The 27,629-nt window shown below is 46.8% G+C and overlaps 2 long non-coding RNA genes across 2 annotated transcripts; one reads left to right on the top strand and one right to left on the bottom strand.

Moving 5' to 3' along the window:
- Positions 1-2,637: 2,637 nt before the first annotated feature.
- Positions 2,638-6,517, bottom strand: LOC118164938. Its single transcript, XR_004749760.1, has 2 exons — positions 4,247-6,517; positions 2,638-3,826 (listed from the first exon to the last, which is right to left on the bottom strand). It is a non-coding gene; the product is annotated as an uncharacterized LOC118164938 (long non-coding RNA).
- Positions 6,518-17,705: 11,188 nt separating this feature from the next.
- On the top strand, positions 17,706-20,081 carry LOC118164937. The gene is made up of 2 exons (XR_004749759.1): positions 17,706-19,459; positions 19,580-20,081. It is a non-coding gene; the product is annotated as an uncharacterized LOC118164937 (long non-coding RNA).
- The last annotated feature ends 7,548 nt before the right edge of the window (positions 20,082-27,629 follow it).

Below are 27,629 nucleotides of genomic sequence, written 5' to 3'. Positions count from 1 at the left end.
AGCAGTAACACGGGCTGTAGCTCTCCCTCTCCGTGAGAGGTGGGCAAGGGTATGCAGCTTGTTAGTCTCCTTTTCTGTGTGAGGGAGCAGTTCATTTTGAAGTTTCATGCGACATCACAAGTCAGGTCCTCTGGCAAAGAGGGGAAGCAAACGCTGAATATTCTGAAGCAAGTAACTACCCATAGTGGAGAAAATCCTTTCATGTGAGCACGGTGTAGGTAATGCAGTATTTATTTACCACAAAGAAACCATAAAGAGCACAGCATTGATTTCTTGGTTTTTATTTTTCAGGTCGGTTTCACGGGGCTTGGCCTGTTGGAGGATTTTCTGAGAAACATCTGAATAGCTGATGGCTGAATAGCTTCAGCACTGACCCCCTGACCTGAGGGAGGTTTGCTGCTCTCAGTATTCCTGGAACGACACAGGGGCTCTGTCTGGAGTCAGGCCAGGACGTTAAATGAAGCTGCTTTTGTGGCACTTCTGATGGCCGGAGGACAGACCTCCTGCAGAGAGATGCTGTATGCCTCTGCAGCGTTTGACTCTGTTGACCATGACCCCCTGCTGCCCCTTGCTGAGGAAGGGGGGTTGCAGGCTGGTGGGAATGGTTTGGTGGGACATACCCAGTTCATAGTGATGCAAACATGCATCTCAACTGCTAACTGTGGTGCTGTCCCACAGGGATGTATGCTTTTTTTCTGCTGACCCACTTGGCACAAAGTTGTCAGGGTGTGGGAAACACCAGTGCAGTCCTAACCACTTCAAGAGCACAAGCTCACCGTGCCATATTTCCCCCTCAAGTTTTAAGAGGATACATAGTCAAGTTCAAAGTCTGAGACCTTGAAAACCTCAGTAATCTGGATCAAAGCATCTAAAAAAGTCACCTTATCAACACCATCTGAATTATAAGAGGATCTCTCCATTTCCCACAGGAGCAAAAAGCAAGATGGGGAAAAGGTGGCTCTCTGATATCCTCCCCCAGACATTTTAAGCACTGGTCAGTGTCCATCTGAAGCATGCAAAAAGTCTTTTCACTTGGGACAATTAGGACTTTCCTTACAGAGCTGCCCAGCATCTTCTGATTGCTTTGTACTTTACAAGAGCAGGGGACGTAAGTGCCTCTGGAAAATAGGTCCCTCATGACTAGAGCAAGGTAGAGCAGTGTTTCACTAACTGCATTGAGACTTCAGGGCCTTCAGGGGTTTCTACATCACACATGCTGACCCCAAAGTAATGGCCCAATAGCATATTTACTGATTCAGTGTATAATATTTGTCTCCCCATCTTTTTATGCACCCCCCCCCCCACACCCCTTTATATAACTCTTATCTTCAATTATATGTATCTTTAAGCCATACACTTTCTAAAGAGTGTTAAAATTGTCAAGTGAATCAGAATAAGGAGGTGAAAAGAAGCCTTCTGTGACACTGGTAGGGCTGGCAGTACCGAGGGGAGAGACAATCCCCGTTATTCTTTGGTATTGAACTTAATTGCAGGCATTGAGGGTTTAAAGACCTCATGTTATTGATGGGGGTGTGTTAGCAACAGGAGGGATTGACTCTAACATTAAACTGGAATTTAGCATGTACAGTAGGCTGTCAAGAGAAAGAAAGAAGAACAAAGGAGACTGTTATTATCTCTTATTATTATCTTTTAATACCCCCCCCCCATTTTCCTTCTGTATGCTCTTTTTTTCAGCCTTCTCTCTTTCAATAATTACAATAATCAACTTACAATGATAACAGAAATAATCTCCCACAAGATAGCTAAACAAACCACATGTTATCTGTACTGAACTGTGCTCACTTACTGTAGGTATATCACTTATGGAAAAGCCAATAAAATTTTAATTAGAAAAGCACGTAGGTTGTCAGTTAAGATGCAAAAGGGTGTGCAAATAAATGTAAAGCGGTCCATAAATTGCTTGGTATTTGATAGAGCAGGTAGGAGGGCAAACCCACCCCAAACAAAACAAAACCAAGCTAAACCCTCCGGGTTGGAGGAGCTCTATTTATGTTGCTCTATACAGAGCACTAATTGCCAGGGAATTCAAAAGAAGGGGGAGGGGAGAATCCTCCCCTGAGCGACAATCACATCCACCCACCTCCACCAGCGCTGGTAGCAAGTGCGCAGAAGTTAATTAAAGATTTTGCATCTCACAACCGCAGCGCTGGATTGATAGCTCTGGAACCTGAGATAAACTAAAGCTCTCCCACACTGCATCGCTAATACGCCTTCAACCTCACCCAGGAGGCACCACCTCGAGGGATTAGATGTTTGGTTTGCTCGGTGTATTCAGGGCCTGGACTCTGCTAAGACTGGAGGAGGACGGATGGATGCCAACTGGTAGGTGGGTGCTTGTCTCACAGGAGCAGGTCTGTAGGTAATTACCTAGGCAGGAGTGACAGCGGCTTGAGAAGACTCCAGTATCTCCGTGCAAGTTGTTCTAAACACTCGGGGCATATCGCATAAAGGCTAATTGGCATAGAAACCACAAAAGAAAGAACTTCAGCACAAGCGCTGTGAATGTGAAACCATTCAACAGCTGACCAAAGCGAAGGGTTTGCTGGAGTCAGCTGCAGTATGAAGAAAGTCCTCTACACCAGGCAGTGCCCTGAGTTTGCCTTGCTCCCTCTAGTCTTTCTCTCTCATGATTCTGGTGTGAGATCTGCCTCGGCCTGCTTCAACAGTTACATTGAAGATAGAAGTGCATATCCTTCATCAGACTTTTCCTCCGAGCTCTGTTGCTGGAGGATATCACTGGTAGGAAATTTCAGCAGTGACGGGAAGATCAGCATGGGTCAGTGGTTATGCTTTGCACAGTTCTCCCTCGGTGAGTGAGCAACTGCCTCCTGGGAGTATATTCTAGTGCAGAGAGATCCCTTTGGATAACAGCACAATAAATGCATTTGTGGTGTGAGGACATCCTGAGACAGCACCTGAAATTCCTCTTTCTTGATTGCTTCAGGTGTAATGGGTGGAAATTCCCTGCACAGACTGCTAAAAACTGTACTTTTACATGGAGAGAGGCAAGGCCATGAGGTGGAAGGACTGATTTCCTCAGGGAGCACATTGCAGTGGTACACCCGCTGTCATAGGACACAGTTTTGAAGCTATTATAAATAGATAATGCTTACATATTGCTCTTTACATTTACGGTGACCCACAGGCCGTACCTAATTACACAATTGCAGCAGCCTTGCAAGGCAGGGCAGTTAGGATCATCTTCCTTCAGAAACGAAATGGAGGCAATGGTATTAAAATGCATGACCAGGGTTAGAGATGAGGGGTCAGTGAGAAAGCCAAGGTTGAAACATCAGACTTACATATTCCCAGTCCTGTGCTTAACATGTGTCTCAGGCAAAGAAATTGATGTTAATGATGTACTAACCCCTTTCATCTGAAGATCTCAAATGTTTTATGTCCTGATTTGCTTTCCCCATGCAGCTTTATTGTAGGCTTATGGTTTTCCAGAGGGGAAAAGTGCAGGCTTCTCTGTGCTGTGTGTGTATCCATACGGCCTCCAGCTCCCCGCAGGGAGGAGGTGGCAGGGGTTAGTCACTGCTCTCACCGGGGTGGGAGCCGGGCGACTGTGACAAAAGAACAACGGGAGCCATTGAGGGAAGGTGGGCTGTAGGAAGGAGGCTGGGGATGGGTTGGGAGGATGTAGCATGATAGGGGCTTGTGTGACAGCCTCTGGGCAGGGTTGCAGCTAGTTCATGTGGTATGGGGCCATCAGGATGCAATGGGTGTCTGGAGACATTGCAGGGGGGTCCGTCCAGGGAGGAGACTGCAGGACGCGAGGCGGATAGGCCCTCATCATGGAGAGCTGTATACAGAAGCTGGCTAAGGGGAAAATAAATGATCATCCTTGTTGTTTTCCTTCAGAAAGAGCATTTTTGCCATCACAATTTTGCCCTGGGCTCTGAAGGAGAGGTGGCTGGGTGGGCTGAGGCCAGCCCTGGATCCCACAGATCCAGCGCAGAAGCAGCCTGTGGGCTGGCAGCAGCACGGCGAGGGGGCAGGTGCCACGGGGCCTGAGAGTCCTACAAGAACTGCCAAACCCAAAGTGTTTCTGACTTTCTTGCCATTGTAAACCACTCACAACAATCTCCCCAAAAGAAAATGCAGAGGTATTCAGAAGTCCGAAGCAATTTCTACCTCAGAAACCAGGGAGGAGTGTGGCACCAACAGTGACCACTGTGAGCCCCCAGGAGGTCGTGCCCGAGTCCCAGGCACAGGGTCTCACCTCGTCCCTTCTTTGCCATGTCTGCCAGCAGTGCAAAGCTTCTGCACCAGGCTCTGCATATAGCAGGGACAGTTTCCACCATGGATGCTGGTGCGTAGCAGACTTGACTTTATTATTTTTTATTTTTTTTCCTCCTGTTTTGATTATGGAACAGCTCTTTATTCTAGCAAGTCTGAAATTAGATACAGGTGCAAATTAACTAAGTCACAAGTGCATTGCATTTGGTAATTTTTCTGTCAAGAGTCATGCTGAAAGGTTGCAGAGAATAACAAGTGCAGCCGAGAGCCAACTGGCTGGTCCAGGTGTGCCCTGCCACTGAGCACGCCTCCTCGGCAGCGGTGCGAGGAAGCCGGGTCTGTTTTCACAGCACACGCTGTGACTTCACTCCCTTCCTGTTAATTTTCTTCCTCTGGTTTTGTCTGCCATTCCTCATGGCTGGCCACAGCTGTCTCCTAGTCCTCACGGCTGTGATTGCTGAGCAGTAGTTGTCATGGTTATGTCGATGCCCTGGAATTTCATGAATGCACTGGAGCAAGAGCATGGATCCTCCTCCTCGTGCCCTGTGTTTTTTCCAGCTGAAGGGAGAAGAGCTGTTAGCTGTCAGTCCACCCAGCTATTACATGTAGATGAGGGAATCCATCTCCATCTGCCAGCAGGCAGCTATCTATGGATCTTCTGCCCTTCCTCAACCCAACTGCTGCTTCTCTGTGCAACTGGCAAGAGAGCAGTGGCTGCGGGGGCAGCTCCCCAGCAGCCAGGGTAATCCGATCAGTTGAGCTGTCATAATGCACCCATCAGATGCCTTGTCTGTCTTCCCCGTCTCTAAGGAGGTGTGAGCATCTTGTGTGGAGCAGGGTATAAATAGCTCCGGTGAGGTGGGTGGCATAGGACAATAAGGCAGCGGGAGGATGTGTAAAAGCGTTATTCTGCTGTGGCTGCTCACAGCTGCATAGCACTTGTTTTGTAGAGGGGCCATTTCTGGCTCCCTGTGACAACTTGCTCATCACTTTAATTCCGACGATCTTGAAATTCAAGCAGCAAGGCTCGGTTCCAGTCACCCTCCTTGCAAACTTTCTGCCTTTATGTGCACTAATTGGCCCAAGAGAAATGGCGAGGTGCCTGAGCCGTGGAGCTGAGCTCCTTCCTCAGAGTCCTCAGATGAAGCTGTGCGTGTATCTGTCAAATCAACGTTGCAGTCTGCTGGCAGGGCAGTGTGTGGATAAAGCTTGTCCTGCTGCTGTCTCACAGATAAGCAGGGGGCTTCATTCACTGAGCAGTTAATCTGGATCGCTTTCACCAGTGCTAAATCCATACTATTTATTTAAAGATTAAATTAATGGTTCTATGCAAATTTGCAAATTAGTTAATGACATAATTGCATCAAATGATAAGTATGGTGCCGCACAAAGTGAGACAGGGAGACCATTTCAGGCCTGGGTTTCCTCTCACAGTGGCATTCAGACAGCTTGTCACCCAACTGGAGATGGGGTCTGTGCCTTTGCTGGGATGAGTGCATGACTGAGACGGGGCTTCACACCCTCTCCCTCACCTGAGTGCTGCTGCATCGCAGAGATTATTGTTCATAGCCATGCAGAGTGTGTTAGAGATGCCTTCCCAGTTTGTCTTCTTACTTTAAAATAAGGGAAAATTGGCATCAATTGGTCAGTTTTCCTCAAAAATCACATGTTCAGTAACTGCAAATGCAGGTAAGCAGTTGCAGACCTGATTTCAGCATCATTTTCTTGGAAATGTCAAAGGTAAACACACACTTATAGATAGCAGTCAGTACAAACCACTTACAGTGTTTCATCTTGGACTGAGATGTTTCCTTTCCAGCTCATGTAGTCAGAGCTGTCTTCCAGGAAAGCAGGATGTGACCACCACCCAAACAGCTGCTCTGGGTGAGACTCAAGAGCCACTTCACTCAGAATCCAGTATATGACAGTAGCTGATGCCTGGAGTAGAGTATCAGAAATAAACCATTAGATAATGATGTTTCTTGGTGCCCTGTCTTCAGCTGCCTGTGCTCTGCAGCTACAGGACCTCCTGAGCCAGGGGTAGCACTGAGGACCAGTGACAAACTGTCTCTCATGCACATATACTATTTGTGTCCTAAAATAGCTTTGTTTTCTTCATTTGCCCTTCCTGAAGACTTCTTCATCCCAGTAGATTTTAGTGGGGTTATGGAGTATTTCCACTTCTTTATGCTTGGAGTTAAATCTCTCCATAAAACCTTTTAATTGTGACGTATAGGGGATACAGAAACCTTCAAGGATTCGATGGGAGCAGTGTAGGCAGTAGCCAGGCACCCTTAACACCGGGGGCAACCAGAACACTCCCTGACACAGCAAGGAGTTGTGATACTCTTGTACATTTTGGAAGTGAGAATGGTAGCAGTCATCTTTCAGGGGCTATAGGAGCATGGTTCATGTACACAGGAAAGCACAAGAAGATTGCCAAACAGTCACTGAAGCTGAATAGTCCTTGAAGGTTTCATATAAACCCCCCGGTTAGCGTTCCGCTCTCCTGAATGGTACGCCTGGGAAGGTGTCTCATCTCACCCCCACCTTTGCTTGGAAAAGTATTTGTATATGTGAGGATGATAGGGAGCAGGGGCAAGTGACAGAGAGAGACTGGTAAAAGTGTTGAGTAAAGAAATAATGGTGATAACCTTCTTTTACATGGGGACACCCTAAGCCTGCTAATGCCTCCAAGGCCAATCCTTCCCTCACCTTCAGTTTTACTTTGGGATCAGCTTTGCCACCTCACCCCCATCCCCTGTCTCCGGTTTATTTATATAGGAACACCTCTGAGAAAACTAACCTTATTCTCTAGCCAATGTCCTGGTTCCTGTCTTCAAAACTGCATCATTTCTAATCTGTTTTCACTTCTGTCACTGATTCTGCTGTGGCTCCTGGCTAATCACACAAACTGTTTTGTAACCTCGTCAGCTCTGTCCATGCTGGTGTTGCAGCCCTCACTTACTCATAGCCACTTCTAATGCCAAAGTCTGTATTTGAGCCTGTGTTTGAGCCCTAGTGTCCAGAACTGAAAGGTTAATCCTCCAAACCCTCCAGCACTCACATCTCTTCCTGAGAAACACCTTTTCTGACCATTCTTCACTGTATTATCACAGTGCTGGGAAGAATGTAGAGAGATGCCCTTTAAGATAAAGACATTAAACCTTGGGTCTAAATTCACTTTACATGACACAGATTTTGTTACTGCTCCAGCAGATTTTCTTATTGATTTCTCTGGAGCATCTCAAGGCATCCTCACATCTTTAGGTTTCAAAAAGATTTCAGAACAGTGATGAGTGGAAAGTTTCCTTGACCTTTCTGACCATTTCTCTCCTCTGGACGTGCTCTCTCTAGGTAAATAGTCACTAGAACAAACTCATCTGGTTAAAAGGTCACTTAAGTTGTGTACTCCACTTATACCATTCTAAATGATTGTGCTTTGTTTGAGACCATCTGCTGGAGCAGAAGGTTGATGGCTGGGTCACAGGCCCTTGTTGCAAGTCAGCAATCTCAATGGCCTTGTTCCCAAAAAAAAGTCTTGGAGCTAAAGTGAACGGATGGTAATCTTGTGATGTATCAATTATATAAACTTTTAAACTACCTCTTATTCCAGACAGACAAACATTAATATTAACTAGCTTTCCATCCCATTTTATCAGAATGGTTTTACAATTTTAATACAGCACCGATTAAATAAAACTGTTCCTTGGATGGAGGCCAATAACAAACTAGTCATGTGAATGCAAGAGTATTAAAAAATGTAAGCTGCCTGTCCAAAGATCCATATAGCATAGTGTCTGTTCTCTGTCAAGAAATAAAAGCTGGACTTCTGAAGAACATAAAATCAGTGTAAGCAGATAGTGATACTTCCCTGCCTCTTCTCCAGCCTCCAACCTCTTATGGCTCAACATTTCTAGTGCCAGATGTGGTTTCAATTTATGCTGGCAAATTGCATCAAATGGTGCTTTCATTTCAAAAAGAACCCTGAAACTATTCATAAAGAACTTCTTGACTCTTTTGAGGACTCTTATGACCTTCATCCCTCAACTGTCCAGAATGTCTTACTGACCAGTAGCAGAGAATACGACTTATCTTCCATTAGCAGATGCAGGGAAGAGAACACAGTGCAGGAATTTGAACCTGCTGTTCTGGGTGGTCTTGATGTTCAGCTGAGTAGATCATCTCCTTGACAAATAATTTAAAAAGCAATCCTGGAAAGTAGCTATTCATCTTTGCTGTTAAAAGAGTCCTGGTCATCTACGCAATGCAAAGAGATCTGGCAGAATCTTCAGAGGCCATGTACAAAATAAAACCAGGATTGACTTTTTCCATTTCCAAAGGAGTTACAGGACAGAAACCAGAGGTCTGGAGGGGATAAAAGCACCGAGTGTATTAAACCTACACTCTGAAAAGAAAAACTCAGCAAGTGCTCTTCTCAGACATAACCTGCCTTTCTGTTCTCCTGCTTTTGGGAATACAGTGTGAGAATCAAACGGGCTAGAGGAATGACCCACCATCCCGCAAAGCTGAATATCTGTGCATATGTAACGAAAAGCATTTTGAGAACATGCATTTTACTTTGAAATGTTGATACACCCCAGAGCACTGGGCCATGGGTCTGTTCTGGTACAGCAGTTTTCATGTTTCTCTTCCTGCTATTTGCCCATGGTCATGTTCTTTCGGATCTTCACACAGACTAAAGCAGGCTGCCTTTAAAGTCTCTGTAGTTAGCAGTTCTCCCCAGCATCACAAATTTAACTGTACATAAGAGATGCAGGTTGCCTCTTCAAGCAGGATAAGGCTGCTGCATCCGTAATCTCGTGTTACACAGATGTCCATATCAAAAAAAGACCCGTTTCTTTCTGTTCCTCCTCTTTCAATTCACAGCACAATGGGCCAGCCGCGAGATTAGATCTCAGGGAACTCTGAAAGCCACCGTTCCCCTGGAGAGGGCCCTTGGATTTACAGTCTCCAGGATTCACACAGCAACTGCGTAATTTCTGAAGTGTTAACTGAAATTTACTACAAATGCAATTTTATGCCAACACATTTTTTGTTGTTGTTACTAAGGCAGCTATTCCATAGTTACTATTTTTGTTCCCATGACGACTGCATTGCTACCAGAGTTTGAGATGATAAAATTGCTATGTTGACAGATTCTGATTGACTGTTGATACTGGTTGGCAGCAGAAAGGAAGCTTTTCCGATAGGTTAATATGTATATTTTCAGGAAGAGAACAAAAAGGCAGAGATTAGTTTTTGGTACAGTTAAATTTTAGTAGCAGCAGAAATGAAAGTTTGTCATCAAAGAACCAGAGGCTGTTGGAGAGAGAGGGGGTGAAGGGAGAGAGTGAAGAGTGGATATCTGCATTTCCAGGGCCTCTACACCTTGCTGCCTGATGTCCATTTTAGAGAAGAGGTTGTTGTCTGCAGCCGGGCAATTTTCTAAATTCTTTGTAAAGCAGCTGGCCAGTACACCTTCCTGGGGTAGACAGCAGAGGTATGAATCCAGGTGAATTGGAGGAGACCACAGCACTGTGGAGGATGGCTTACTACCAACTTAACACGACTGTGTTGAATACCAGGGCTTGTAAACAAGGAAGCCACAGCCAGAGTGTTGGAGGGATCTGAATATTGACTGGCAGCTGGAGCAGCAGCTGGAGCAAGGCACCTTCAAAATATCAAGGGAAGGGAAATGGATCTTGGGTGGGAGGCTGAAGAGAAGCCACAGTGGGGTGGTGGTGCTGGGGATGGTCCTACAGTGGAGACCCCGGTCCAAGAAGCTCTCCGGGCACAGTTTTGTCACAGAGCTGAAATGTTGCATGTGGCTCAAATAACTTTTTCTGTAATATGGAGGCTGTCTGGATTGTGGGTTTTTCCCCTCTGAGGTATGATTATGGAAATGTATTTATTCTCAACATCAAGGTACCCAAATGGATGAGAAAGATTCAGGCTCTGAACTGAGTTAGAAGAAAGAAGGTAAAGTGTGCTCTGTGAGCTGTGGCTTGCACAGGGGACGTGCTGACTGTTTTATACTTAAAAATACCTGGTCATTGCCAGGATCAGGAACTTGCCTCTAAGCTGTGGTGTACTTGGTGCGCTAGCAAACATTTGGGCTATTAAATAGCCCATGTACTCACAGCAACACAAGTGGGTGACATTGTGGTAGGGGGGATGGTTGGACCAGATGATCTTGGAGGTCTTTTCCAACCTTAATGATTCTAGGATTCACTGGGGTTGAGAAAGGTCAGTGCCATCATTTAAACAGTGAAAAGGGAAAGGATGGAAGGATAGTAAGGGGAAGGGCAGGTGGAAAAGGTTGTTTGTCTGAAGAACATCTTCCTGTGTGTACGGTGCCTGGTGCAGCTGAGGTTCTAGTTCTTACCTGGCACTCTTGGGTGCTACCTCATTTAAAATAAAAAAAGTCAGGAAAGGGGTAGTCTCTCTGTGGCTGTTCCTCACATTCTCACATTTCCCAGGCATGGCTGCTGCTGGTCTGTCACTCAGAGAACTTCCCCAGGGTTGATCCCAGTATTTACCAGCATCTCTGTATCCCAACATGCATTCAGTGTCAGGCTTCCTTGTTCCTTACAAGGGAGAATTTTGATTATTGTTCTATTTTATTTTATTTTATTTTATTTTATTTTATTTTATTTTATTTTATTTTTTGGTAAATGCTACAGTGCTTTACTGCCTGCCGCTTCCAATCTCCTCCTAACCTCCCTGCAATCTCCTTGGCAGTGACTGTAATTTACTGTGAATTAACCTAGTCACCAGGGAGCTCCTAATGGCCGTTCTACAGGTTTGCAGATTATCTTAAGCAACCGATATTTAGTGCAGAAAGAAGGAAAACTTCTAAAAGATTTAATAAATGTCATGAAAAGTCTATTACAGAGCTTGGGGGCTTTTTTTTTTTTTTTTTTTTTTTTTTTTTTTTTTTTCCCAGCACTGCTTGTCTTTCCCTGCTCCAGGTAGAGGCCAGCCCAGGCAGGCACCTACTGAATCCTTGAGGGGAAAGGAGCTTGGAGAGAAGATGGAGGAAAACAAGTGGGCCAGATTGGAGTGGAGATGCCAGTTCCTCTCTTGCAGAGTGTGGTAGCTCAAAGAAGAGATGTGTGCTGCCTGCTGAGGCTCCCCCTGCACAGTGATGCCTTGTTGTTCTTTATCTTGCTCATGTTACTTAACAGCAGGGCTGGTTTGTACAAACCCAGATTAAAGCAGATAAGAAAATGAAGCTCTGAATTATTCAGCAGGGGAGGAAATGTCTGGGGTTTCTGGATAAAGCTATGGCCTCCAATAGAGCTGCCAGTCCCTTGGGTTTTAAATCTAAATCTATTTGCTCTGCTTATGCCTGTTTTATGGTTTTTGAAGAATTAAGGTGATGCTTTGTTTTATTCACAAAGAGGCTGATTTCACAGCAATGGCAGAAAAATTGGAGTAAAAAGGACCTAATGAGATCTGCTGGTCCATCCTCATACCCCAGCAGAGTTAGTTAGGGCCAGTCTCTCCTGACAGACATGTGCCCGATGTGTTCTTCAAGCCCATTCACACCAGAAACTCCCCAGACAAAGCAAGCTGTACCAACGTGTCCCTCTGGTGTCTCCCCTCTGATGCTCTTTGCCCTGAATCCTGCACCAAAGCCTCTTTAAATCCTTTTCTCATGGGCCTCCCAAGCTCTGTGAGTGTTTTGGGACCTGCTCTGGTTCTTGATGTTCATCCCTCCTTCTAGATAGTCTGGAGATTGCTTGGAATTGGTACCTCTCGGCATTGGGTCTGGCAGAGCATCAGGAAAGACAGGGGTTTGGGGCTCAACTTGCCTGAAAAAGGGCTCTTACACTTCTTTTGTATGCCTCTGCTGGTGCTCCGGAAAGAGAGGCGGCGAAGTGGAATAGGCTGTGGGGCTCTCATCTTGGCTTTGCTGCTCTTTGCTTACCTCCCAGCCAGTGTGGGATAATCTCTGTCGTGGTGCCGAACCAGGGCGCTCTCTGCAATAGCTAATTACCTGCACTGCTGCTTGCACCGAGGGCTGCTGCTCTATGCGTCTTCTCAAACTGTAAGCATGATTTTCCCTTCTCCATGCTAGTTAGGTAACACAGTGACTGTAGGTGTCCTGACCTCCCGGAGAAGCCTTTTCTGTTCTTAGGATTGGGAATGTCATTTACAAGACCCATACTGCCACAGCGGACAAAGCTTTCAGCTGTTGGTTTTCACTGCCGTTATATCGCACGGGGTAGTTGGGATTGCCTGGATTACTTTTCCTATAACTACACCCACTGAGGGAGAAACAGAAATCTGGAGACACCAAGACCTGCTGGTGCTGTGATTACTGGCAGGGTGTAATTACACGATAATTTTCCTTTTCTCACAAAGCTGACTTAGGAAATTCCTGCCCTCATACCACATTTTGCAGCCTCCTCAGTTGTCCCGATAACACCGATTTGAGGGCTGTGCTGTGCGTTGTTAAGATTGAGTTTAGCTTCTTCAGCCCTTTTCTGGAAGTATTATTTTTTACCTGTGTCTTTTGGTTTGCTGCTGAACACACCGTTATCATGTAACTACCCCTCCAGCCGCAAGGGAGCCGGTTCTGCTTCCATTCAGATGAAGGGGGGCTCAGTGCTTTGTTAAAGTAGGCCACTTCTTCACATGCATAATGCTGGGTTGGCACAAATGCTGAGCCAGGGGAGAATCCTGATTGCCTGTTCCTCAGCTGTGCTTTTCCCTGCTTGTGCCCAAAAGCAGAGCTGTCGCCCACCTGGGGCTGCGAGCCCGTCTGGTCTCCCCAGCCACACAATGACCTAGCAGAGATGTGGCCAGGAAACCTGCCCATGGAAATCTGAGGCTTTTTGGCCAGAAACCATGATCCTCCTGCAACACAGGGACATGATTAAACATTACCTAAGTTATTTGACTTCTGATGCTCAAGGCTTTCTTTAAATGGAAGGGTCAGTCCCACCTTCCAGCCCCAGGCTGGCACCCCGCATGCAGTGCTGTCTTGCACCGCTGGGACTGGCTCCTCCAGGAGCAGCTCTGTGTTTCAACACAGTGAGCACTGTGCCCAAGTTTGCTAAAGTCCCTTTAGGAGCAGACATTTACAGTGTCTGAAACTTGTTATTACAGAAGCAGCCCCCAGCACGATATCCCTCACACTCTTTCCAGTTCAAAGTTTACTGTGTGGTCTCCAAACTCCTGTGCAAGGAAACTGTGCTCTCAGCACCATCATCCATCTCCTTTTTGACATTGGAAGTCAGGCCAGGGCTTAATGGCTTGAAACACAACTCCTGCTCTCTCTCCAGCATCAGCTCTTCATGGCCTGTTAGAGCCCTCGATCCACACATTGGAAAAGCATTGGCTTTCACTGCTTTTTTTCTTCCTCATCAGACACAAATTAATGACCTTCAAAGAGTACACTGATACCGCCTTGAGCCCTCTACTCAGCCAGCCTGCTCTGGTCTCAGGTACAAAGCTCATCTGATACGAACATTTACGAGGTTCCTGGGGGGGTATCATGTTTTCCAGAAGCCAAGCTCCGAGCTCTCTGGCTGCCTTACCCCATTGATTAATAGTACAACTTGTGGTCGTCCCACTCCTTGCAAATAGGAGCTTGATACCCCGCCATTTAACAGGGGCGTGGGGTATGTGAAAAGCTGAAATGTCAGCACATCACAGCAGCCATTAATCACAAAGCTGCTTTAAAAAAAAAAAAATTAAAAAAAAAAATAAAAAAGGAAACAAGAAACAGGAATTATCAGAAATATCAAGGAGGCAATTTAATTGCAGCAAATACATGCATGGTGGCTGCTTTTTAACTTTACCCACGTCTCAATTAGACAGGGTTGGAGTTCTCTTTGTTTCTGCTTTTGAAAAGTCTCAAACTGCAGGTTTGATCAATGGTGGGGGATAGAGAGGAAATGAGCAGGAGACGAAAGGGCCGAGTTTCCCTAGAAGCTGTCACTGTAATTTATGGCCCTGGCTGATAAAATTTTAACTAGTCAAATATGAGCTAGGAAATAGCGAGTGCAAAGCAAGCCTTGGAGGAATGTTCCCAACTAAAGAAGTCTTCTGGGAAGCACAACCTGGTATGAGCAGTTCTGTGCCTGGGAGCTCAGGAAGGGTCACTCCTGGCTCTTGCTTATCCCTAGGGTTGCTGTGGCCAGGTTTTGCTCTGAAAGAGCCAAGTGCTGTGGGTTTTGACTACTACAACTAGCGACAGCAATCTCCTTGCTTGGGATACGTAGGCCAAGGCAGCTGGAGCAAGAAGTGACCAGTCTCAGCAGAAGGGAGATATAGGAAGAGGGCAAGCACGTGGCATCATTCAGGGCTCTGCTTCTGGCCTGTCCTACAAAGCAATCAGTAGCAATCTGCATCAGAACCCCGCTGTGGGAAACATAGCTGCTGCAGGAAATGGTGCTGGTATTTTGGTGTGTTTGCGTTTGTGGGAGACAGCCTCTCTCTGCCCTTTGAGTCCACGCTAAACAAAAGAGTCAGCAAGACCTGGAGGAACTGCACAGCTAGCAATTTCTTTAATCCCTGGCAAATGCCACTGCGTTTCTCCCTAGGACAAAGGGTACCAGCATCCTGGACCAATTCTAACCCACTCACTCCATTGAGCTGTTTTTACATTTTTTGTCTGGAAAATGTGTGGTTCTTGAATAGCTGCTTAACTATGTCTGATCATCCTCTTTGAAGGGGAATGTATGATGGTGAGGAGCAATCAATGTTTGAATAATGAGAAGACCACCAGTGGGAACTGGGAAAGCTGTTTTTTGTAGGAGGTGCCTGAAGCCACTGTTCAGTTTGTTTTGAAGCAGGAATACAGGAGAGAGTTAATGGGGTCTCCTGGTCCCAGACCATAGACATTCCTGTGGTCCTTTCTTTCACCCCAAAAGCTGTGTCACCCACTGACAGTAACTCTGTGGTGAGAGGACGTTATTGAAAAACAGTGGCCAGTGTGTTTGCACGTTGCACATCTCTTTAATGCAGCAGAAACATCAGACAAAGCGTCCTTTTTAACTGGAGGCTACCTGCTGTAAACCTTGTGTCCTTTCACCCTTGCTGGGAGGGGAAACTCCCTTCTTTCAGCATCCCAGAAACCCAAACCTGAGTTTTTCCCAGTGCTTTAGGGCAGAGGCAATTGAGTGAAAGCTGATTCTCCTTTGCCCACCTGCCTTTCCCAGTAGTTTCAGTCCCCCAGGGAACTGGATGAGCAGGAGGTACCACAGCCAGAGCAAAGGCAGAAAGGTCAGAGAGGTTGTTCCTCCTTCATACCTACAGCTCCCAGATCGTCTTTGGAGGGTTCTTGGGACCTGACAGCATTCAGACACTGGCCTGGCCCAAGTCCTAGAGTTTCACCCAGCACAACATCTTCAAGACAGAGTCTCTAGAGCTCGGTGCAAGGGATGGGGCACCGCTGTCCTCCTCTCTCTGTACCAATTTATATGGAGGATAAATGTGTAAAGTGACTTGGGAGCCTCTGTGGATCTCGTTCATAAAACCAGAATGCTTCCTATCTGTTCTGGTTCATCCATGAGGGGTGAGAAGCAGAATAGACACCCTGAAAGAAAAGGATGTTTTTTGGAGGCTGGCAGCTACAGAAACCTGTTGCTGATCTGCTGATGCTCTCTGACTCTTGGTCACTGCGCTACCTCCCCGTCCAAGCCTGGTGGCCACAGCTGTCACTCTGCACCCATAGGTGTAGCAGAGGCGGTTGGAGGGGAGCGCTGCCCGTGGTGTTGTCTTCCTCGGTGTAAGCTGGGTACGTACCAAAGCCACAGTCATCTTCCCAGGTTTAACAGGGGAGGCGATCAGTCTTGCTGCCTCCGGCAGTTGTCAGGGGTTAAAAAAGTAACCTGTTCTGCTGCTCACAGTCCTCTTCATCTTCCAGCACATTTTAATTTCAGATGGAAAAACACTGGCCTCCCTCCCCAAGTTATCCAACATTTGAGCCGACATTTGATCCAACACAGTTAATACATAAATCCTAGCATGACTAGCAGCTACAGATGGGTGAACCAAGAAATTGCTTGATGCATTTGCTTACACTGCAAATGAAACTGGTTATCTTGTACAGGAAGGATAACTCTAAATTATCAGTAATCCACTGGATCTCTGCAGTACTTGAAACACATTTGAAAAGATTTGTCAAAACCTGGGGTTATCCGTGTGCCAATTTATACACGTACAGGTATATAGGGTAACGCATAATGCAGAAGGCGTTACCTGCATGGTGCTTCTTTCTCTCACAAACCTGGACCCACACTAATTCACCCACATGTGGTCTCTTTGAGCATTCAAATAAGTAGGAACCATCCCCAGCCACCAGCTGGCAGAGGGTTATTTTCCAAACACACCTGTCGAGGTCATGCATTCCTCCCTGCCTTCCTACTTTCCCCCCACCTGGAATTTCTTCTCATCTCTCCCTTCCCCTGTGCCCTGCTAAAAGCCTTGGAGAGGCCAATGCTGGTCTGTGCTGTGGAGGAACATTTTTGGACCTGATTCTCATTTACACTACAACAGATTTTACAGCACTTTGGCAGTGGAAAGGAGCCATGAGATGAATATAGATCACTCCAATTTAAAGCTCCTTTATATTATATAAGGGAACACCATGAAAATGGAAATTGGGTCCCCTATTTTTAAAGCCTGTCAGCAGGTGTCTATGAAACCAGGAAAGGTAGTTTTATGGCCCGGGCAATGGGAAGTTATGCCCTTCCCTGGGGAAGTGGGCTCTGGGTTCCTCTCTGTTGTGCTGTGGGCTGGGTAAAGGAGGAGCACAGTGCCCCAAAAGAGACATCTGCATGGCAAACTGCAGGGCAAGACTGGATGTGTCCTACAAGTGACAGCAAGGGGTCTGTGTGTAAGAGGATGTCGCTGGGCTTGGTCCTGATGGGAAAGGCAGGCACAGCAGCCCTGATTTATACCCAGCACCTGCCATCCGTTCCCCACAGGCAGGGATGGGCCAGACCACAGTGAGAGCTGATTCCCTGCTACAATTCATCACCCCTTGGCTCTTCTGACCTCTCCATCCCCTTCCCCACTGGCTATCATGCAGCGTGTGATGCCAGCAGCTGGGGCTGTCTCCATCAAGCATCCCCAACATCAGCAGCAACCCCTGGGGACCACACTGATGCTCAGTGGTGCAGTGGCTGCGGAGTAAGCCCTGCTCTGCAGGACAGCCTCCCTACACTTTGCCTCACTGTCCTCTCTCTCCTGCTGAAGCAGGGTTTCTGCTGTCCCTGCTTGTTCACTGGCCTTTGCTGACTGTCCTCTGGATTTTATCAGCCTGAGCACTGAAGCGATCCTGCCTGGCTCAAGCTGCAGGAGAGCTGTGCGGCAGCAGTGTCAGGGGCTACGTGGCTGCTTTGTTGCTCACTGCAGGAGCCTGAATATCACCCAAGAATACTGCTCCCCTCCTGGGGGAAATTAGATTTATTTTGTTATTCACCTGTCTGGCAGTGGTCAGTGGAGGTGGATGATTTGGGCAAACTGGGAGAACTGGTGGGGGGGAAGAGGTCTCAAATCATCTCCATCAGTGCTGCTCCAAGCGTCTGCCATGGGTCTGCATATGTGGGGCTAACTCGGGGACTTGGGTACAGTTCATGCTGTCCCCCCAGCAGAGAGAGCCGAAAGAGGATGTGACAGGCAAACAGAGATACAAAGGATGGGAAACTACTAACCTGAACAAAGCCAATAATCTGTTTCCTGAGGATGCTGGTGCCGTCATGAATGAGGAGTGGGGAGAGATCTTTTAAACCATTCAACGACATTGCTGTGTCTTCACTTAAGAGGAGAAAAAAGTGAGCTTCCCAGTACAGAGAGATCCTTGCAACCCCTCTAGCACATGGGAAGATGGTAAAGCAAAACAAAGAACAGCTGGAAGTGTGATGGATCGAATACGTGGTAATTCCATAATATTGATAAATAGCTTGCTTTTATGTGGAATACTGTACTCAGTCCTGGAGAAATGGCCAGAGGAGGTGCAAGAAAAGTAAAAGTTATTCAGGAACTGCTAACCAGACAGAAATAAACAAATAAATAAACTTGGAAAGGGGGTGGGAAATACTGGATCTCTTTATCAAAAAGGGTAGATAAATAACAAGGGACATGGTGGAAAAGAGGAAAAAAATTGATGGGTTACAGAAGGTATACTGGATGCTCCTAACTACTTTCTTTCATGGAGATGACTCATTAAATTCAAAGACTGCATGCAAAAAACTAGGAAATTGTTTTTATGCAGTACATATTTCCAGGTCTGTGGAACTCCTTGCTGTTGGAAATTAATGTGTCCAAAAAGAAGAATGGGGCCAGAATAAAAAATAATGCATTAACATGGATAACGGAAATACTCTCAATTTTATATGATGGACTATAAATCCCTATGCTTCAAGGCAGAAGCCAGTTTCTATCAGAAGAGTGGTGGAGAAAGTTTCGCCAAGGGACACGTGCTTGTATAAATGCACATTGCAGAGTTTTTTCCACTGTCCTCTGGAAGTCTCAGTAAGGATGTCACCACAGGACCAATTCTGGGTCCTGCTCATCCCCATGGTTCAAGCCAGAAGTCTAAGTGTGAGAGTCTCCACAGCTCACTCTCTAACCCCACACAATCTGTTTGCTTCACGGTGACAGACTGGGAGAGCTGTGCCTCCTTCCTCGGGATTTCCTCCTTTCCTGCTGGACCGAGGACTCCGCACACACTGGCTGTGCAAGCAGAAGTGGGTGTCTCCTGGTTGCGATGACAAATAGCCAGAGGTGCGATCACTTTAGCACCTCCAAGCTCACCCCTCTGCTATTAAAAAGGTAATTACGCGCCACCCAGGGCATGACTGGTGGGCAGCACAAAGCTGGATTTGGCCTGGATAATGTAAATTTTGTTCCACAGGCTTTGAGCTTGTGTAGCCCTCATGGAGGCTACCTTAGGGGAGCACGGTGCCCTTTCAGTTATGCTGAGGCTGTCAAGAAAGCACTCGAGCGATTTAGTCAAGTTTATTGGAAAATCAGTGGAGGAAATCAGCTTGCGGGTCGTCTTGAAAGGTGGATGAGCCTCATTCCTCTTCTCCCTTTTCTGCTTTGGAAACTGGCAGATCTAGGGGCCGGGGCAATGGTCCATTTCCCCGCCATGCTGCTGACTCACAAGCAAGCCTGTCCTCGTCTCCTCCTCCTGGGTTCCCCATCTGTGAGCAGAGATATTTACTCAGCGGTGAGTGCAGCTCCCGAGAGAAAAATGCCATCAAGCTGTGGCGCTCATGTTCATGAGGCTGGGCGAGCAGGCAGGTGGTGGCCAGCAAACTTGCAAAGGCTGCTTGAAACTCATCTCCAGGCTGAAGCCCACTCAGCAGTCGGATGGAGATCAGAAGAGACGAATTGCTACCAAGACCATGATCAGCAGTTTTTACGGTGCCTTCAAAACCTCCAGGGCTCATTCTGGGAGTGGGCAGAGCTGCCCAATGCCCTGCGAAGCTGCAGCTGGGTGCCGTAGGGGATGCACAGCCATGGCCCAGAGGCTGCATCCAGGGCCGGGGTCCAAAATCTCAGCCCCGAGCAGTGCGCAGCTGTTATTATTCCATCACCTGAGCGGCTCCAGCTCTGCAGCTCATTAGCAGGTTGGATATATTAGTATCTGTCAAACAATTGGAGAGCTACCTTGTTGGGTGAATGGATGAAAACACATTAACTCCCACAAAAGGGGGAGAGGCGGTGATTAGCTGGTGAGATGACAATATGAAATGTCAGTGGCACAGACAGTAAGCACAACTGTTCATTATTATATTAACAGCTTTAATTTTCTGCCTTTAAACAGCAGTTTCCTGTCAGTTCAATTAGATTTTGTGTGTGTGTGTTTAATTTAGATCAATATACTGCTGCGTCTGGAGTTTTCCTAACACATCCTCTGCGAGGTGAGAAGCAGAGCAGCCAGCAGGAGCATCTTTTTTATTGTCCTTGAGGTGAAAGGCAGTTTGTAAAGAGGGTGTTTAGGTGATGCATGTCCCCATGTTAGGGGAGCGTAGCTTGCAGTGATTTGTGAAATTCCTGCAGAGGTGGGAAAGTGGGGGTGGGGAAGAGGTGAAGGTACAGGAAGGTCTTGAAGAAGCAGCCAGAAGTAAACTGCACGTCGTAATATTTTTAGAAAATGGTATTACAGAATGCAGAAAATACAGGGAGGAAGAGGGGGAGGGAAACAGAGTTTCATGCCAGGAATGACTGAAGACCTGATTCTGATGCTGGTGACACCACTCCAAGCCTGAAGCTGCTCAGATGATGTTAAGGCTGCCTGTGAAAGTGAGGTTGGGATTTGGGCTGGATGCTCGGTGCCAGAGAGCAGCACATGTAGGAAAAGAGATTTCCCTGGTTTCTTCTGTAGAAGCAAGTAAGGTTACATTTGAACCCTGCAAGGCTAGAGGGATGGAAGCCCAAGAGTGCATGGGTCTTCCTACAGTGATTTCAGCCTGGATTTGCCCAGTGCCAAGGGAATTTCGCCTTGCCTGGTGCCAAGTCCCTGCATCTCTCTAGTGCTCATCCTTCCTGCTCTGCAGGCAGAAGTGTGCCCTTTCTGCTTTGTGGGCTGGAAGGAAATGCAGCTTTCACCAGTATTTTAAGCTTGCTGTACACTCATGACACTAAAAGAGAGATTCCTGTGCACCTTCCTTCTCTTTCAGCTCTGGCCCAGTTAGAGGATTCCTGTACCTAGGTGCTCTGTACTTAGGGTATTTTTCTCCTGCTGAAGTGAATAAGCTAATACAGTCTGACTCAAGAACCTTTATTTTTAGTAGCTAGTCACGTTCTTTTGCTTTATTGCCCTTTATAGCTCTGATCTCTGAAAGATCTTCCCTCATCCTGCTGATATTCCTGGATCATCAGGTTTTCTCCATGAGCTCAGATGCTTTACATTTGGCTCCTCACCTCTGTTAGTCCCCACCCCTGGAAGCTCTGCAGCTCTGTCCTCCTCTCCCAGGCAGGGAGGCAGCTCTCTGCTGGGGGAGGACCCTGACCTCCAGACCTAGTCTGCTCTTCCCAGCCTGGAGAGGGATGAACCTCTGACAACCCATCATGATCCTATTAGAAGAGGCTTCCAAGCATAAGAGGTGATGGTCTCCTGCCAGCCACGCATCTCCAACAAACCTGGAGTGAGGAAAAACAAACAAGGGGTACCAGACAAGGGGAGGTGGAAGGGGGCGGTCTGCTAATAATTCCAGGAAACACAAGCAATGCTGCTGCAGCACCATCCCTGGCACACAGCACGTACCAAGGGGATGCCAGCAAGTCTTTGCCTGCCATGGAGGTGGGCAGAAATGGCAGTGCTGGGGCTGGCGCTTGCACAGCAACTCCAGGCAAATGTAACAAGAGTACAAGCAGGAGACCCAGCGCTTGAGGCTAGGGATCAGCACCTGAATTTTGAGACTAATGTGAAAGCCTGGGGTTCCTAGAAATTTATTAGTCATTGTGTGTTACGGGGCATGGGAACTGTCATGTTAGATTGAATGAATGGTCTGTCTAGCTCAGCACTGTGTCCCTGGCAGTGGTCAGCAGCACAAATTCAGGCTGCAGAAACAGCCAAAACAAAGTGCTCAGCCAAGATCCAGAGCCAGGCAGTGGTCTGATTTTCAGTTTCTGAATATTTGGTTGACATTCTGATGTCATACATCATCTAAAAAGCTCTTCCTTATTGCCATCTCTAGGACCTCCTCCATCACTCTGAGATAGCAGCAGCTGTAGGGAAACCAGAACCTGAAGGCTTCAGCACAAGGAAGAGCCAAGTGGTTGGTAGCACTCTCTGCCCAGGGAGCAGTGTTTGGTGCCAGCTTTTGGGAACGTGACTTTTGGAAGCTGACTTTCCTTACAGTTTAGGAAAATTTAGATGCAGGGTTTAATGTTCCATCTCTACTTCCTATAGCATACAAGCTCAGAGGTAAAACATCTCCCTGGATACCTAGGCATCCCTCCTGGCCTGCCCTGGAGCTCTGGCTAGACAGTTATTCCTTAAGAGATCTGCTCCTTGCTTTTCTTCCATTGTGGGCTCCTCCCCTCCCTTTCAAAGTTAACAAAGTGCCAGGGCCTGCACATGTGTTAACTTCCCATCCGAAGCATAACCCTTTCCACTTTCCAGGCTGGAGTATAAACATTACAAACGAAACCTCCAATGGGTAAAGAATGAACAATCACTTTCTTAATTTTTTTTTAAAGGCACTTTAGGGCTTTTATCAGCAAAGCATCATGTCCATTAAGAAACAAATTAAGTCATTCTGCAGGCAAGCTAAGTGCTGCTCCCATGCCAGAATTAATACTGCCTCTTTCCACCGGGGATGTTTAAGGGTCCCTCCCCCATGCCCTGGGATTACAGCTACTTTTAGTTCATAGAGGGAGGATTAATCAGTGGAGCTCCTTTGCAGAGCTCCTGAAATAGAAATCACAAATCAGGGAGACTGGGGAAGGAGCCTGGGAAGAGACAAATGTGAAATTATGTTGCACTTTGGCATCTGTGCGGGGAAGACGGCTGCGGTGCCTTAGCGGCGCTCGCCTGATGCAGGGCGACGTTCCTTGCTGCAGAAGGAGACCTGGAGACTGGGCGTTTGACAGTGCTGTGTGTAGGAGGAGACAGTCGAAGGCAGTAGCTGAACCCACTGCATTGTCCTCTGCTGTCAGAAATAGAGATCCTAAAGCTGGTGTGAGACCAGAAGCTCTAACTTCCTTTTTCTTTTGGAGCTTTCTTGATACAGCGCCACAAATCAAAGTTTTCTAGATCCCTTCTCCCCAAACAGATGCTGATTCTCAGTCTGTCTCACTGTGTGTAAGACCAGCGCGTGATGTAGTCTGCCTTGTTAGTGTTGCATGCCTACACTTGGACCCATTCAACTTTGTCAGAAGGGTCTCCGTATTTCATCCCCAGTCCACCCCCTGGCAATGCTGCAGCTGTCCAGATGGTAATACAGGTGTGCAGAGAAGGAAGAATTAATGCAGTTCATTTTCATGTAAGCGGTACCATTAGGAGTCCCTTTATACCAGTTAAAGTGTGACTGTGGAGGAGGAGGGAATACTACTTTAATTACATTGGCTTTGAAGCTAATATAGTTAAGTCAGTATGAAAAATTATGTGCAGACTATCCCTAGAGGTCTAAATTGAAACAATTCCTATTGAAGAAAAAGTCTAATAGAGAAAACCATTGACAAAATGGCATAAAAAGAGACAAACTTTCTCCCCCCCCCCCCCCTTACCACTCAGTACGTTGTGCCCAGCTAAGGCTCTTGTATATGGCCAGAGAGTGGGGCTGAAAGTCTCAGATAGCTGAGCCAGAGGGAAGACAGCTTGACAGAGCCTATCTGGGAATTCTGTTTTAGTTCCCCTGCGGTATTACTTAGAGCAGGATGAGGTGGCAGCCTGACCCCTATAAGAAAAGATGCACTGCTGCTTTATAAAGATGCCTGAGGTTGCTGTTCTGGACTTAAGACACTGTCAAGAAATTCATAGTCTCTGCTCGTGAACGTTACCTGACCACTCATGGGGCCCTAGCATTTTCCCCATCAGAGCACCTGAGGACTTTTTCATTAGCTGTTGGGTTTCCCCACAAACTTATTAACCTCTTGCAGAAAAATCTGAAAGAAATGCCCCAAAATGATTCATAACCTCCCCCCCTCCCCCCCCCCCCCCCAAAAAAAAAAAAATAAGCTCAGGTAAAGGGACCCAAATAACATATTTAACCACTGGGGGGAGAAATCTCTCTCCTGTTGTCTCTGGTTTAATCTCCACTTTGGGCTCCCCCATGACCTGCCAGGTCCCTTTCTCACCTTTTGTATGCCCTCTGCCCAGACAAGTGGGGTGTCTGGAGAAAGGAGGTGTGCTTGAAATGCCTGCCTTCCCCCAGGGATGATTTATGCAGGGAGAAAAACCGCCCCCAGGTGTATGCTGATGTCCAGGCACAACTCCACCCTGGGTGAAGTGCAGGAGGGAGCAGATGCTCTCCCCGGTTTTGACTGTCAGGGGACTGACTGCAGATAGCCTGGCGTGCTCTGTGAGCTGCATGACCCACATCCCTCCAGCTGAACAGGTCAGCATGGAAAGCTGCACCATTCCCTGCCACCTCTCCTTGCCTGCAAATGGCAGTGGAGATTAGCTAGCAAAATCTTCAGCTGGGCATGAAGGATGGTGGCCTCTTTCTCATCCCTTATACCTCAACAATTTGCAGGAGGTACAAAGTTATGGGCACACGTGACCCCAGATACAGCTTCTTGTGCAAAACTTGTGCAAATACACAAGCTTCATTTATTTCTTTGCACTGTCTATCTTTCAGGCAGATGTTTTTTTTCCTACTGTGTGCATTTGGGCTGGTGCCTTCTGCACATTGCTCCAGGGAGATGTGTGTACATTGTACCTCAGAGTTGCCCTGCTTTTGACCATTATTTCCTTGCTGTGAGGGCTGCTCTTCTGCCAGCAGAGTGCCAGAAAATGTTCCCCCTGCTCTCTGAGGCAGCCAGATGGGGGGACGGGTGGGGAGGGCTCTCTTTCCAGGCTTCGCAAGAAGATATTAATCAAGGGGCTGGTCCCTTGCTGCCAGGTCCACACTACCGTTCTCTTACACTTCTTTTCAACATTAGACAGCTGTCATCCAACTCAGACCCCAAATATCCATCTTGCTTCCGGGGTGACATCCTCAAAACAGCCTGTCACTGAGCTGTGGGCACTAGGGAAAACGACACTGCATCGCAAGTCAGACGCCAATCTCCCCTACCCCAGCAAGCCAGCACTAGCATTTGACCTTTAAAGATGTGCTGCCTTTCTGCTACGTAGCTGGGGACTTGGAGGAAGGGGTGAAAAGGCAAAGGGGAGGCTGAGGAGTGGTGCTGGAGTTCAGCTCAGCTGGCTATTCTGTGGATCTGCTTTTCTTTAGGAGCACTGGCGGATGGCTTTCACTGCCTCCTGTGCTCACTAGCAGGGGACATCAGCTTTCCTTTATAAATATTTCATTTATAAATAGCTGGAGAAACAGGATATATATATATATATATATATTCTGCTGTGAAAAAAATATGGATTTGATGTTCACTTCTTAAAAGGGCAGTATTTAGGGAAGCCCCTTGTAGAAGTCAAACAGAGAAAATGTGAATTTCCAAATGGGAATTCGAGGAGGAAAAACTGGTGGCTTACATGAAAAGAAGATTAAGAGAGAGAAGAGTAGGTGACTGCAGTTTCACGATGTGTTGTGCAGTTAATTATTATGAGAAGACATCACCAGGATCCTCAGGATCTGCAATTGAGCATTTGGGGACACTGCGTGCAAAGGAAGGGACTGTGCAGAGAGGAGAAGGCAGCACCTCTGCAGCACGTAGCCCCATCTGAGAGCATGGGCAGCTAGCATCCTGGTGGCTGGCACTGCCCAGGGATCAATGGTTGCAGAGCATATTGCTGTCAGACCACAGCAGAACACATCACTGTCATACCGCAGGGACCAAGCTGGGGACTGTCCAGCTCTTCTCAGAGCACTCTCCAAACCTTATCACAGAACTGCAGCCTCTAAACCAACCTGACCATTCTGAAAGTCGTGTTGCAGGCGAGGGCTTGGAAACACTGCCCATTTCTGACTCTGCTTTCTGACAAGTTTATGTTGCTCCTCTTCCTCCTCCACCTCTTCCCTATGTTCCCCTTCACAGCACTGTGGGGATCTGCTGTGGGTGGAGAGCTTTTGAAAGCTCCTGGGTGTTGCAGTTCCTCTTTGCGAGAGAAGAGGGGAAAATCCCAATAGAGAAACATTTTTGAAGCCAAGGGAAACAGCATCTTCTTCTCTGCCCCCCACACTCAGCAATGACGCATATCTGGGAGCACGAGGCTTGTTTATTACCCACTACGTGCACAATATGGGCAATTTGTTTGTGCCACAGCAAAAATTGGGGTCAGGCCCAAGAGGTGTTGTGATGTTTGGATGCATGCCCAGCTGCTGGGATTAGATGTGCCTTGTCCTCAGCAACTTTAAGCAGAGCGTTCAAAAGCAGAGACACATGAGATACTAAAGCAGTTGCCCTCCAGAGCAATTGGCTTCAACTTGGCTGGTCTGTAGGCAGTTTAAGGAGCATCCTATTCAAATGTGCTAGGACAAAGGACCTAGACTAGCTTGACCCTTGAGTAGAGTGGACTGGTGGTAGTAAAAGGACTATTTTAATTTTTATAATGCTATAAATATACATGATGCTACGCTATTTAAAAAGGTAGTGGAAATCTTACAGAGTTTGAGGCAAAGGTTTCCAGGCACAGCAGCCCTGTTGGTACCAGTGCTGAGCCTCCTGGTCCAGAGCAAATGCAGCAAGGGTTGTGCAAGACAGCTTCCTGGGAGGGAAGGCTGAGCCTCCCCTCCATACAGTGATATGACAGACACTATATTGTCATTGCAATGACAGTTCATGGGCCAGCTACAGTAGTGCAGGCCACTGGATTCAGGGGCTGTGCTTCACAAGCAAATACCAATGATTTTAAGGAAGCATTTGCCCTAAGAGCAGCTGTGCTTTGGATCGCAGTCAGAAAAATAAACACAGCAGCTGAAGGCTTAGGAAAGTGGTGTAGGCTCCAAGTGGGGTTTGTAGGCCCAAAGCCCAGCCTGCTGTAGTGGCCCCACCAGAGGTCTGATCCAACCTGACCAGGCCTCCCAGTCTCACATGGTCTTGGCTAAGTAACGGGTACTCATTGGCCAATTTTGCTGTCATGCTACTTGTTCCCATTTCAAGATCACCAATATATATTAAATAATACGAATCTCTAGTACTAAACCTTGTTGTAACTCACTAGTGGTGCTTTACTATAATGAAAATAACCATTTTGTTCCTCTTCATTTTCTTTTGCTCTAATTTATTATGTTGCTTTGCCTCTGGCTGCTCAGTTTCTGCATTTCTATCTTAAGGCAGACTTTGTCAAAAGTTGTGTAGGAATCCAATAGCCCATAGCAACAAATTCTCCACTGCCTCTTTATCCGAAGAAGACCAATAGACCAATGAAACATGATTTTCCTCTGTTGAAAATTTGCCGGTTAGACCCTAACATATCTCAATCAGTGGCACTATAATTATGTTTTAAATTTTCATTACAAAACTTGTTTATCAGAGTAAGATATATTGATCTGTATTTCCCGGGATGACTAACCCTAGTGCTTCTGAAAATGGTAAGCTCAGTGTTTGCTATCTTCCAGCTGTGTAACTAATTCTATTGAGAGATTATGTATTTTTCTTCAAAACTTCTTTCTTAAGTGCCTTCAGAATTTTTTAACCTGGGCAGTCAGAAGCTGGTGATTTAATACACTTTAATGTAATCCATTTATTCTAGCATTTTTTCTTTTGATACATCAGTTCCTGACACTGTCTCATCTTTATGTGCAAGTTGTTAGCCTCACCTATAA

This window comes from Oxyura jamaicensis, chromosome 3 (assembly GCF_011077185.1).
Source record: "Oxyura jamaicensis isolate SHBP4307 breed ruddy duck chromosome 3, BPBGC_Ojam_1.0, whole genome shotgun sequence".
NCBI classification, from domain to species: Eukaryota; Metazoa; Chordata; class Aves; order Anseriformes; family Anatidae; genus Oxyura; species Oxyura jamaicensis.
The sequence above is the reverse complement of the archived record's forward strand: the minus strand, read 5'-3'. Positions and strand labels throughout refer to the sequence as shown.